Here is a 14,434-nt window from a genome sequence, read left to right as displayed (position 1 = left end):
GAGATATCATTTCTAACATGGCTATCTGCATGAACTGGAGCTGGCATGATCAAGTTCATGAATATATCTGCACAAAATAAGATACTAAGGGGAAACATCACAAAGAAACAAAATGAAAAGGGACTATTTCCAATGCAGAATTGCTTCAAGGAGGGAGTTACTTTTTCAGAGGGTTTCAGTTTTCAAAGGAAGCCAGAACCCAAGGAATTAAGGCCTTCCTAGGAGGGCTGCTCACACTATATGTAAGAGCATATCTTGAGAGACACGATTATCTACATCTCGGGACATTCTTCTTTTTCACATCTACAATGGTTACTTCTAATAGGACCAGTGCTTGTCTGTCTTAAGCCATTAGGCTTTGGCCTTAGTATCTTTTGCTGTTCACTCTACAATTGCCTGTTTCTGCATTGGAAGTTACATCCCAAAGCAGCAATACTTAAGTGCTTCTCACCAGGCCAGAAGAAGTACCCATGTCTTCTGAGACCTTGCAGAGAATGCAGGGTCCCTGACTGGTTTAGAATACAGAAGCTAGTATAATCTATGTTTATGAGAATCCACAATGTCTTGAGCTACAGCAAGATATTCTGAGTGCTTAGAAGTGGTAGAATATGAAAAAAGCTCCAAAGGATGCCTGGAGGAAGTGAAGCTGGCTTTTGGCTTCTGATGCACACATGACTGTGTGAAGCTAAGGTGCACAGGCTCTTAGGATCAGCGGACACCCTCAACTTTTCAGCATCCACCTAAAGTCCTTCATATGTGCAGGAACATGAAGGTCAAGTGAATTGGCAATCCACAGTCCTCAATTTCCTCTATTACATACGGCCCAGAATCTCATCTCACATGCTCACCAGCCATGGGGAGGTGACAGGCCACCCACACAGAGTGACCTGACAGGTCTGGGTAGCTGGATCTCAGGGAGGCCCAAGAAGAGTCCTTTAACATCTATAATGAATGCCTCATGAACTGACTTAGTAAGCACTGATTTATAGAAAGGACAAGTTCATATTTTTTGTTGTTTACTTGCCATCCTATGAGGACAGATGTAAAATAAAACGAAATTCCAAACAGATCTTCATCAGCCAGAAGCACTCGGCCCTGGGGCCTCATAGAGTCCCACAAGGTACAACTGTTTCCATGGGTATTTCTGGGGAACAATGGAATGCCCAGCATTTGTTGAGTACCAGTCAGTTTGGGGGGCTGGTTTCATTTCTTTGGGATTGTGTGGAGAGGGTACAGAGTCCAAAGGTCTTGGACTTAGAAAACAGGCAATATGCTGGGCATTGAAACATAGATGAGCTTGAGACAGGCAAGGGAGGAACACAGGGGTGGGAAGGCTGATTTGACCAGCCCATTGAGTGGGAAGCTCTAGCAGTTAGGAAGAGACTTATGGAAGAATTTCTGTGTGAGGGCTGAGTGTAGGACCCCTTAATCACTACCTTCAGGAGCATCATTACCATCAACGGCAGTTGTTAGAGCTATGGCACCTGGCTGCTGTTTCTAGAAAATGATCCTGCTGGATCATAGGGGTTACACACTAGACATAGACTATTCTTTTAAAAAATTTTAAAGGGGGAGCTCATGAAAACCAATCTGATAGCTAGGAAATCAGCATAGGACCGACCCAGACTCCTTGAATGTGGGTGTTAGTTAGGACTGGGCAGTCTATGGGGTCTCTGGTAGTGGATGAGTATTTATCCCTAGTATATGAATGGAGTTTGTGACCCCATTCCACATAGAGGTATTCTCACTCAGCCTAGACACATAGGGGAGGGCCTAGGCCATGATCCAAATGATACGATAGACTCTGAAGATCCCCCATAGAAGACCTCATCCTTCCTGGGGAAGCAGAAAGGGGGACTGGGAAGGAGGGGAGGGTGAGGGAACTGGGATTGACATGTAAAACAAGATTGTTTCAAGTTCAAATAAAAATATCATAATTGTTGAATAATTTATTTTTTACACTCCAATCCCAGTTCCCCCTTCCTCCTCTCTTCTTGCTCCCCCCTCCCATCTTGGAGAGGGTAAGTCCTCCCCTAGGAAGTCTATTAAGTCTGTCCCATCATGTCATTGAGGCAGAACCAAGGCACTCTCCACCCCCTGCACTCCTGTGTCTAGGCTAGGCAAGGAATCTCTCCATATAGAATGGGCTCCACTAAGTCAGTTTGTGCATTAGTATTAGATCTTGAAATCACTGCCAGTGGCCTTATATATTGTCCCAGGCACACCATTGTCACCTATATGAAGGGAGTTTAGTTTGGTCTTATGCAGGTTCTCTTTTGTCAGACCTGAGTCAATGATCTCTTACTAGCTCAGGTCAGCTGATTCTGTGGGTTTCCCTCTCATGGTCTTAACTCTTTTGTTTATATTATCATTCCTCCCTCATTTCTATTGTACTCCAGGAGCTTGGCCCATTGACTAGTTGTGGATTTCTTCATTTGCTTCCATCTGTTTCAGGAAGAGGGTTCTAGCTTCTCTGGGGTTATGGATTATAGGCTGGTTATCTTTTGCTTTATGTCTGGTATCCACTTATGAGTTAGTAAATACTATATTTATCTTTCTGGTTTTAAGTTACCTCACTCAGAATGTTTTTTTTTTTCTAGTTCTGTCCATTTGCCTGTGAATTTTAGGATGTCTTTTTTTTTTTTTTTTTTTTTTTTTTTTTGGTTCACCACTGAGCATTACTCCATCTCCATTATGTAAATGTACCTACCACATTTTCTTTATACATTTTTCAGCTGAGTGCCATCTAGGTTGTTTCCAAGATCTGGCTATTACAAGTAATGTTGCTATGAACATAGCTGTGGTGTGAATGTGCCTCCTTTGGGTATATGCCCAAAAGTGATATTGCATGGTTTTGAGGTAGGTTAATCCCTAATTTTTTGAGAAATTGACATACCGATTTCCACAACAGCTGTACAAGTTTGGCAGAAGGATACTTAAAGAAATGGTCAACATCCTTAGTCATCAGGGAAATGCAAATCAAAACCACTCTAAGATTCTATCTGACATTGATCAGAATGACTAAGAGCAAAAACACCAATGACAGCTTATGCTGGAGAGGATGAAGAGAAAGGGGAACACTCCTCCATTGCTGGTGGGATTGCAAACTTGTACAGCCTCTGTGGAAATCAGTATGGCGATTTCTCAGAATATTCTTGATGGTATCTAATTCCCTGCACAAAAATAGCAGCCTATGCTCCGTTTTCATTCTGCATTTTCAGAACAAGCTAGGGCTCCTGAAGAACAACGTGGATTTAGTTCTCAGAAACTGAATTTAGAGATGTTTCTTCCTCATTAAGGGATTAAAGTGTTAGACAATGCATTAGTGTGCGGTCACTATTTCACTCCTAAACATGGCCTTCAGTATCCTAAAGGAAATATGCTTTAGCTAGCATGCTCACCGGTTTCTGCTTCAAGAAAGTGAAATGAAAGTGAATTTCACAGTATGATAGGCTGGATGCAGGGAGGAGCTCCTGCACAGTCAGAAAGATTGGCATATAATGGTAGTAGCCAAGACAGTAGTTGAAACACAGTGAAAATGGCATATGATAACATTATGCAAAGGGTGGAACATGGGATTATGATATTTGCTACTTACAGGATGCTAACTACTGTGGTAAATATTTATATATTAATTTACTGTAAATGTGCAGAATATATATCTTCTTAGCCATGGCACATGACTACTCAGTGGTATTTAGCATACTTGCTGTGTGAGACTGTGGCTCTATGAATTTGATGGACTTGAGCATCTTCTATGATGAAAGCCATGCGATATTGGTGTTTTTGTGTCTGCTTTATTTCAAGACAATGTTGTGGTAAGCCCTCAATACACACTACTTCACAAAATGCTCATAATTCTGCCATATTGGTACTGATTTTTCATTTAATTTAATTTTCTTGAGAATTTAATTCATGAGTATTTACATAATTTCTCCCTCCCTCTCTCCCAACTTCTCTCATGTTTCCTCACTCCCTCTCAAATTCACGACCTCTATTTTTATAATTATTGCTACACACACACACACACACACACACACACACACACACACACACACACTGAGCCTATGTAGTGTTGGTTGTATGCACATTTGTTTAGGGCTGACCACTTGGAAAACATATCAGGGGCTCAATTCCTAAAACAAACCAAAGAACCTTGATTGATTCTCCCTCGCTCAGCAGCCTCTAGGGGTAGGGTCTTGTGAAAGTCACCCTACCGGTGTTGACATGTCATATGGTATTTGCCATACACTGGTTTTGTTTGTACAACATAGTCTAAACTGTACATGGCTGGAGAGATCATGGAACTCAGAAGAAAAGGCAACTTTAAGAAAGTGATATAAATTCTAACTGTATTTGAATACTTATCTATACCACAAGTTTAGCCCTCACCCCTCGTCAAAGAGAACCCCCCCCTTTCAGGAGACAACAGCCACTAGAGAGACCCATAATTTGTCAAAATGCAGAAAATAATTGATCACAGGGTGCCCAAGTACTCCAACTGATACATCTGTATTGTAACCTCTATACCTAAGGGTCAAGAGAGTGAGCAAAAGGTGACCGAAAGGCAGTAAGAGCAGGGGCAAGACACCTACTGCTGGATGGTGTCTTCTAGCTATGAGAGAAAGTCACACCCAAGAAACCCTGTTTCCCCACTCTCCTGAAGTCACTAAGAGTTGGAGAAATTGTTTTTCTGAAAGTAACTGTAAGTAGTGTGGCCTGGATGGGAACCAGCCCATAACTCTCTAACAGAGGATTCCAACAGTGACAGTAATTAATCTGGTAGGGAACACCGGGGGTCAGGGTAGTTCAAAAGGGCTTTTAAAACCTACCATTTTGTCACAGAAATGAAATCTCCCTGTGAAAATAGCAGAATTTCTGTATAGCTACTCCCAAGGGTCCACACACACAGGACATGCAAGGCCTGAACTCTGGGCCATTCTGCTTTTCCTCACAGAGATGATTGCGATTGTTATCTCAACTCCTACTTGTGTCTGGAACGTTCCAGAAAGTGGCCACCTGACTGAAAACAGCCATGGCATCCATTTCTACATCTCCAAGCAAGCAGGACCTCCTTTTCCAGGACAGCTTCCTCCCATGGCTGCTTCCCTGGCTGTTTCCAATTGTTTCAGAACACTGCACCTGCAGGCTGAGCTTTGCCACTCCTAACCATTCAGTGGCTTCTGGAGAGGGAAGCTATGTGGTTGCCAGAGCAACAACCTCAAGGCAGCATTTGCAAGGGTAGTTTGAGAGGGGCTGAATCTCTGCCTGCTCCCTCTTTGCACATGTCCAAGACCTCCAGCTCCTGGGCAGGGGTCCTCCTTGGAAGGACAGAGCCTCATCGTTCCAGTCTTGGGGTCTCACCTGCTTCACATGTTCTCAGTCTTTCTCTGATCAGGTACATGAGACAAAGGATTCTGGGCACAGACATTAGAGGGTGGTGACAAAGCTCACCTCTTCACTGCGTCCCCCCCTTTCCCACACCTGTTTCTAGCCATCAAGGGCAGCTGACCCTTGGCAGGAACAAGGACCTGGTGTGTGATATGTGCAGTAATATGAGTTAGAACACTTCACAGAGGTGGGCTTTCAGTTGATGCTCCCTTCTCATATCTGTCTCTTTGTGTTAATTAGAGCTGACATGATGAAAAAGCAGAATATTGAGGCCCCAGGAGTCATGGTTTCTGATTCTGCTACCTGTGATCTGTGTCCTTCAGCAATTCCTGAATGTCCTCTGAATCTCAGTTTACTTCTCTGGACAATATGAATGGCAATATCACTGTCTTCTATGGTGATCACATGACAGTCAATTACTGGCCTCTAGGGTGGTTATGTGACACACTATCACTGACCTCTAGGGTGGTCATGTGACAGTCAGTGTCATGTAACCAATCACTCTCTGTACCACAAGACAGCCAATTACTTTTTACTGGCCTTTTAGAAGTGTACTTAGTTTTCTACTTATGGAAAATGAAGGTTGTTCTAGACTTTAAGTGAGCGCTCTAGGCTAACATAATCGTCAGTGGTTGACCTCTATAAACTCTGCTGGAGTGGCCAACTATCACATTTGTTTTCCCAAACAAGTAATGTTTTCAGGACGGAGATACTGAAGAAAACACTCACACCTTGTATTAATTGGTGGACTGCCCAGGTGTTACAGGATGAATCACATCTACTTTTCCACTTCCTAAATTGAAATTATTTAATGAATTGGATGCATGAAGATGAATACCGACTTTTAACTCATTTGTTCAGAGTATTAAAATGTTTAATTATTCGGCTGAAACACATTATTATAAGGACAGACCTTTTGTTCAGTAGCTCAGTGCTCTGCTATAGAGCCGAGATGTGGAAACCGAGCTCCTGCTCACTGGGAGCTGATTCTCTGGGAAGCTGCATGTGGTCTGGATCCTGCAAGCAAGCTTTCCTATCACATGGTGAGGGATCTCAGTCACTATGGTGTGACCTTTATCTCTTTTAGCAGGTCATAGATTCCTCATAGGTGGCACCTGCCTCTCTCCTAGGCCCATTTGCCTTGAAGACTTGTTACCATCCTTGCACACTGAGCAACCTCTGTCATGAATGATGAGGTACAGAAAGGAGGACGGAAAAACAGAAACACCCAATTTCTAAAAACACACTTCACTAGATTCATCTTAACCAGTATTGGTGAGTCACTTCCATACCCCAATTTCACCAGTGGGTCATCTCCACAAACACAGAGAAACCTTTGAGTGAAGAACATCAGAGATCAAATGGTCATAACAGATACATGATTCCAAACAGCATAGAATATACACTTTCCTCAGCAGCCCATGTAGACTTCTTTTAAAGAAACCTATTAGGACACAGAGTAAGTTAAAAAAAAAACCCTGAAATTACTTCTTGCATTTTATCTGATCACAATAAAATAAAACCCCCAAATCACCACCACCACCAACAAAAAACTTTAAAAAGTAACAAAACTTATGGAGGTCAAACAACGCAATGAGTTCGGTTCTAGCACTGAAGACTTGACAGTTTCCTTCAGATCTGGATAGTTCATCCTTTGGGAAATGGGGATGGAGATGGCTGTCTTCCCTAATTGTTATAAGAACTAAATGAAAATCATGGCGAAGTCTAGCATGGCGTCAGACCCAGAACTTAGCCTCCCTTTCCATTCAGCTCTATCCACAGTCATTTCACAAACCAAGCGTGCTCCCTAGATGACTGTCACACCTCCTTGCTACTGAGTTTGTAAGACAATTCTTGTAAATCTTGGAAGAGTTCAACTGTGCAGGTACTCTGCACAGTTCATTAACAAAGGAAACAACAGAAACATTTAAACACTGAAGTGTGCCCCAGGCAGGGTTCTCTCTCTCTCTCTCTCTCTCTCTCTCTCTCTCTCTCTCTCTCTCTCTCTCTCTCTCTCTCTCTGTGTCTGTCTGTCTGTCTGTCTGTGTCTGTGTGTGTGGCCATGTGTATGGAGCCAGAAGTAACATAGGGTCTTCCTCAACCTTTTAATTCCCTAGCTTTTAATTTTTGAGACAGTCTTTCCCTGAGTCTGGAGCTCACCATTTGGGCAAGAATGTATAGCTAGCAAGCCCTGGGCATCCTCCAGCCTCCACTTGCCACTTCCTCAGTGCCAGGAATACTGGGGCATGCTGCTGTATGTATTTTATGTTGGTGCTAAGGATCAAACTTGGATCTTCATTCTTGCCTGGCAGGCATTTTACTGACAGAGCTGTCTCCCTAGACTGCAGAATCAGGACTCTTAATTCATCTCCAAGATGCCTTTCGACATGCTTGAGGTTTTGTTTTTGTTTTGGTATCCTGTTGTACTGCAAACTTCTCCACCATATTTGAAGTCAGAAACTTTGTGGAATGGTTGCACTGAAACCCTGCAGTTGCAATCTGCTGGGGACACGACAACTGGAAAACAGTTTGCTGTGGTTCTCTTGTGGTTCAACTTTACTTCTCACATCACATCTCCAGTACTCGGGAAGAGGAGGAGAATGGGGATTCCCAGATCACTTGTTTTGGCATCCTGTTAAAGCCCAAAGCTGCAGTATTGGAGCCCTGCTGCTGGGACAAACTTCCTGACTCAGGTTTCTGGGCTAGTGCCCTGATGAGGGAAGATATTAGGAACAGTTATTAGCAACATGGGTTGTAATTCCTGGTGAAACTCTTTCTGGTGTCATTTCAAATCTTATGCTGGAAAAAAACAAAAAAACCAAAAACCTTTATTCATCTAAATTTCCTTTCACTGAGGTTAATGGTACCTGCTTTCGAGGCTATGATAAGCATCAGAGAAGTAGTATGTATGAACTTTCTCGCATGATGTTGTACTCCCTGATAGGACCACAGTTCCAGGGGAGTCCTCATTTAGACAGTTTCAGCTGTGCCCAGCAGAGGGCATGGCACATGGGAAGACTTGAGCAATGTCTGACACATCTTATCTTAGTCTCTTGCGTGTTGTAGGCATTTATTCAGCCCCATGCCCTATGTCCGGTCAACACTAAACCATGACAGCTGGTCCCTCAGACAGGCAGCTCTGACAAGAAAATCTCTGACACATGGCACCACTTCCTCTAGCCCTTTAGTCTCGGTCATACCACCCAAGACTAAAGGTCACACAGTGTATTTTCTGTCTTCTCTTGGGTTTCAGAATGAAATGCATTTTTCCATTGTTGGCAAAAAACAAAGAAACAAACAAAACAAACAAATAAACAAAAAACCAAACCAAACCAAACACAACATTAAAGGAAACTAAAAGCTTTTGGCTCTTAAGCCAAATGGCAGCATACAGATGGGAAATTTATTCTGTATTGCCACTTTCTCATCGCTTGACATCTCACTTGCCTCACATCGCCATTGGACCCCTCTGCCATCCTTAGCATCATCCAAGGCTCTGATCTTGAGATCTGTGGTGAATGGACAGCAAATGTTTATAATAAAAAAAAGACTGGATTGAAAATCCAGCCTGCACTGGCTGTGTGATGCAGAGTGGGGACTGAGCCTGCATGAACCACGACTGCCTCCATGGTGGACAAGGGGCACACACCTATCTGTCCAAACTGCCAAACAGAGAAATGAAATGAAGGGTCCAGAACTACACGAGAGAACAGCTCATGGACTTTAGGAATCAGAACTCACTGTACTACAGCTAGGCCCACTGTGGTCCCAACTGAAATTCCATGTTCCTTAGAGGTCAAAGTGAAGACAGGGAAACCTTAAGAGGTGGAGACACATGGCCATGGAAAGTTCTGACAGGAGGGGGTGGGATGGGAGCAAGAGCGAAAGAAGTGGGTGAAGTAACTGAATTAATGAGCGCAGGTGCCAGGCCCAAGGGGAGTAACAGGTTTCTGAGGTGAGGCAAGCTATAGTTGATCTTAACTTCAGATAGGTAAAGCAGAACTCGTAGGCATCCAGAGTAACCAGAGGTGCATCTGAAGGCAAACTTGAGCTGGTGCAGCTTATAGACGCATGCCAGGAAAGCACTCTACCTGTGCTATGGGAACTCCTGGTCAGGCTCTCCTGGACATCAGGAGCCACCTCCCAGTATCAAGACAGCGGCAATAAACACTAATTTATTGGCAAAAAGGAAATAGCCAGTGAGTAATATTTGTTATACTTCATTAACTCTGGGGATGGACACCAATGATCATGCTTCTGTACTGGGCAGCCTGGCTGCATGGGGCTTCTCTGGATATGAGACACAGAAATCCCTCCACCCACACTCACTTGGGTGATTTTCAATTCAGCTGAAGAGCTCATACATTACCCAACAGGGTGGATGTGACAAATCTCTTACTGAGAAGGGTTGAGAAAGTGGACCTCTCTAAGAATCTGCAAATGGCCTATTGGTCCCTTGAGCTGAATATTCACCCATTAGAGGTTGGGTTGAAATTTCTGAGCATTAAACACAGCAGAAGAGTTAACCAGAGCCATCAAAGGGCAAAAGCATGATGATGATGATGGTGGTGATGATGATGATTATAGTCCCCAATAACTGAGTAGTAATTGTATTTATTTTATATTATAATTATAAAATTCATATACATTGCGACCCTATACTGTATTATAGAAAGTCCCTACATTAACTATAGAAATAGCTGTTAGTCTTTGTTTGGCTACTTTCAGCTAAGCCAAGAGTTTCACGAAAGTTAAGGATCTTCTTCCTAATCACAAGTACAAGAGTTAGTAAGTAGCCCAGTTGCAGGATTACCAACTTGCTGCCTCCAGTGGGTAGAATTTGCAGAACAAAGGGAAGAAGCACAGTCATTACAGACTCAAGGTAAGCAGCACTCCTTACGTTAAAACAATAACCATATTTTAAAGGTTATATTCGAATATTGTTTGCAAAGGGGGGATGGCAGTGTGGTGAGAACCAAGATGAGATCTACCCCAGGAACTGCTACTAATCGCGTTCTCTGTCTCATTACTTTAGCACCCATGAAAACCAAAGCATGTTGAGCTCTATAAAATTACAACTAAGATCCTTTGGCATTGCATTTCAGAGCCAGAGTTCTGGTGGTCTTTGCATCTGGGACAGAAAACTCTGTAATTTTTTTTTAAAGAAATTTTACAAAATTTGAAAACACACCAAATTTACAAAGTAGTCAACTGTCACAAAAGAGCAACAAAGTCTGGCAACAGAGCTTGGGTACAGTGTCTTCCTTCCTGTAGGATTTGAGCCACTGCATGGACTCTATATAAAGCATCTGCTGCCACCCTCCAGCTCCCCCGGGGATAGGGCTTGCCTTCCCTCTCTACCTGTTTGGCTGTGGTTAGGAAAGTGAGAAGTCTAAGGCCGGACATGCGGATTTGGACGTGAATACTGAGAGTTGTCATCTGACAAGCTGAATGAGCAGACAAATCAGAATGCGGAGACAGAGAAACACCACAGCATGAGAGGGAGCCGAGATGAAGTCAGAACTCAGCAATACTTCCACCCTGCAGCATCCGCCACCCATCCCTGGTAAAATTATAAATGATACTATTGTTCCTAGAACCAATAGGTGCACTGTGTATTTCCTCACTTCACCCCAGTTTGCAGTCCTCCCTGGCCACTGAAAACGGCAAAGTACCAGATAAACAAAAAGAATGCTGACCTCAGATTTTCTCTCCATGGAGCACTACCACACTTGCTTATTAATCTGAAGCCTCCAGAGCTATTAATGTGAATTGTTAAAACGCAGTTCTAACATGATTACATAAGTTTCTTGAGGCAATTTTGCTGATGGCGCGTATAAACTCAAACAATCAGAACATTTCCATGCAGGGGAAGAAACTTTAATAGTATTAATTAAAGTCAAGTCAGCAGCAAGCAAATCCTGTGTCTGGCTTTTCTGGTCATTTTTCATGAAGTCTCTCTGTTTAGATGAATCCCAAGTTCTTTCTTTCCCGAGGCTAGAAACAGAACCTTTTCTAGTCAGGCTGTAAATACTTTGCTCCTTGAGTTTTAATTGTTTGAAAAAAAATCAATGCTGTAATATTCTATTAGTATATTCTAATTGTACATATGGGTTTCATTGCAGCCTTCCCATACATGTATAGTACCCCAAACCTTCTTTGTTCCCCTCCCAAACCCAATGCACACATCTTCTTGCCTTTTACCTTCTGTTCTCATGTTTTGTGGTTGTTTGTGACCCAGTGAGTTTCATTAGGGTCCCTAAAGGAGCATGGGTGAGGTTTTTTTTTTTTTGGCTGCATCACTGAGGAAAGTATCTTCCCCTCCCCCATACAGTGCTATAATATTTTATGTTTAACAACTGGTTTCAGGAGCTTTGATGAATGGCAAAGTACAGGAATGCAAGGAACAGAAAAATAATTTTAAAATCATCCCCTATCCTAGCACCCAAATAGAAATACTGTTAAACAGAGAAACCCTGTCTCTAAAAACCAAAAAATTACTGTAAATACTGTTAATATTTTTATAATGTTTCTTAGAGCTTTCTGTAGTTGGTTGTATTGTTGTAGTTGTTTCAGTGGGCTTTTGAATCACTCACTTAACTTTTCTTGCATATATTCATTGCACTTACTATTATGTTAAGTAAGAGTGTCTTCACATAAGTGCACATTGTAGTTAGATATACCCACTCCTTACACTCCCAGATCCCAGTCTCCTCTCCCATTACCCCCTTTGTTTCCCTAGACAGTTTTGCTGTAATTTTCATGTCACGATTTTAAGTGTCTCTATAAAATCTAGGAACCACACAGGCAACCCTCCCCCCCTTTTTTTTTGCATGTTTTTAAAACAGTTGGATCTTTCCAAATTTCTGCCATGCCTTTGTTTTCTACTTAGCCTGTTGTGAGCCTATTTCTCATGCTGCTGTAAACTGTCAGCCGGGCTTCTGCATTAGTATTCCATAAAAACTACACACTAGAAATTATTTCTTTTTTGAAAACACTTGAATAAAAGACAAACCAAATGGTATACGACCCATCAAGTATTCCATTTTTAAAGTTGCAGAGTTGTGGTGGGAACCAGGGCTTCTGGCATGCTAGGCAAATTCTCTCTGTGCTACACACCAGCCTCAAGTGTTCCTTTTAGGTGGCACAGTAAAGTAGACTTGTATCCCGAGTCACCGTCGCTAATACTGGGTTGACACACAGAACTGGGAGCAGTCAGCTTTGTTACTAAGCATAAGCAAAGTAGTTGCTGCAGAGGGAGACAGCAACTGTGCCCCCTTGAAGACAACAGGAATCAGAATTCCTCTCCACCGAACAGGAGCTATCTTCATTCATCTTGTGATCATGGAGAAGTAGAATAAGCATTTATTCAACTCTGCTAGGAGCTGGAGAGTTCTAAGTGTTGGCAATAGAACAAACAAGCAGTTTTGATCAGGTGTGCTGGTGATTTTGGATCAGCCAATGCAACTGGGCTCACCAACTTCTGCCTTCAAAATGTCCTCATCTTGTTGGAGACCCCTACAACTCACCTACCATTTATCAAGTCAATCTCTTTCCCAGGCTTCCCACAGTCCATTGCAAATGGTACCATGGAGCTGTCTGTGGCTGAGACAGGGTGGTAATGGACTACCCAGCATCACTGAACTTTCTTGATTAGTGACATGGCACCAAAGCCCTGTGTTCCTGGTGATCAGGCTGACTTCCAGCCACTCCCTTTGTCCCATGGGTGATTGGTCCCAGCACAGTTCAGTCAAATGTGCTGGATAATTAATGTGCCTGTATTAAAAATAAATTTTCCTTTTCATTTACAGATGCTTTAGGAAAGTCAGTGTCATCTTTTGATGTGTGACCATACATGAGTTAAGAGCAGGACTGGAGTTTATACCGTGTGATACACAGCAGGGGCTCACACTGATGGATGGAACAAACCAGAGGAAACAAAGTGCTCCAATCCTGTGCAGAGATACTTTCAATGAAGATGCCACTGACAAAGCCCTCCCCTCTATTCAGATGGAGATGCAACCAGAGAGGTTTATACTGCTCAAAAAACATCCATGATCAATTGAACATCAAAACATTCAATTTTGCTTTGTTTTCAGAAGCAAGACAGCTGTATGTTTCCTAAGGCTTTCTAGTTTCCTTGGTGCTGGGAGCAACATCTCCTCTCAGAAAGAAGCCTCAGCAATGGAGGGGCTGTTGTGCTTTGGGTGAGAGGATTCCCTGCAATTCAGTATGAAAATGGTGGATGGTGTGAGGAAAGTTCCTCATAAAAAGAGAACACACGAACAGCATCCCTGGCAGATAGAGCAGGAGACCTGCAAGCCACTGTGTAGTCAGCACAGGAGTAGAAGGGCTGATAGGAGCCAGGACCAGCTAACAGCAGTAAGAAAGGAAGGGAATAAATACTTGGTAGGTCGTAACTAAGGAGGCAAACGCCAAGGTGTTCAGAACATCTCCCAGACTTGAAGTCTTATGCTTAGACACACCCTTTCACCTCTAATACACTATTCTGGGAATATCATGCATGGTGCTAACTCTTATTTCTCTCCTTATTGTTGAGTCTATAAATCTCAGAGTGGTCAGGAAGACAGATGTCTTCAGGTGACTGGAGACCCTGTGAAGTCTCAGAATAGCAGGTAGCTGTAGGAGGGGACAAGCCTAGGATTAACTGCTGGTGGGAAAACAACCTGGCCATGGATAAAAGAGCTGCAGGCCTCCTAGAATGAGAAGCAAGCTTGGGAAAATAAGTTACTTTATTTTTCTAGTATAATTTATCTTTAGTTCAATTACCAGTAAAACATGGGCATATTTGTGTACAAAGTAGGAAAGAGGACAATGCATTCTTCATTTTTATTTACATCTTGTGCTTCAAGGGAACCCTCCGTCTGCTCTATCCCATAATTCAGAACCCAGCTTCTTCTAAGCAGTCCTGGGGCCTGGAGGGGACTGGAAGGTAGCAGGAGATGACTTTGCTTTAGCCAAGGCAGACCTCTTCTCTTGCTTTTACTGGCTTTTTGTTTTTAACTTCATGAAAGCTTTCTAA

General features: G+C 42.8%; 1 protein-coding gene across 1 annotated transcript in view; it reads right to left on the bottom strand.

Moving 5' to 3' along the window:
* Pex5l (peroxisomal biogenesis factor 5 like) overlaps positions 1 to 14,434 on the bottom strand; it is a 142,737-nt gene that overhangs the window by 112,872 nt on the left and 15,431 nt on the right. The gene's annotated exons all lie outside the window — the stretch shown is intronic.

Source organism: Phodopus roborovskii, unplaced genomic scaffold (genome assembly GCF_943737965.1).
Source record: "Phodopus roborovskii unplaced genomic scaffold, PHOROB, whole genome shotgun sequence".
NCBI lineage: Eukaryota > Metazoa > Chordata > Mammalia > Rodentia > Cricetidae > Phodopus > Phodopus roborovskii.
This window is presented reverse-complemented; position numbering and strand designations above follow the sequence as displayed.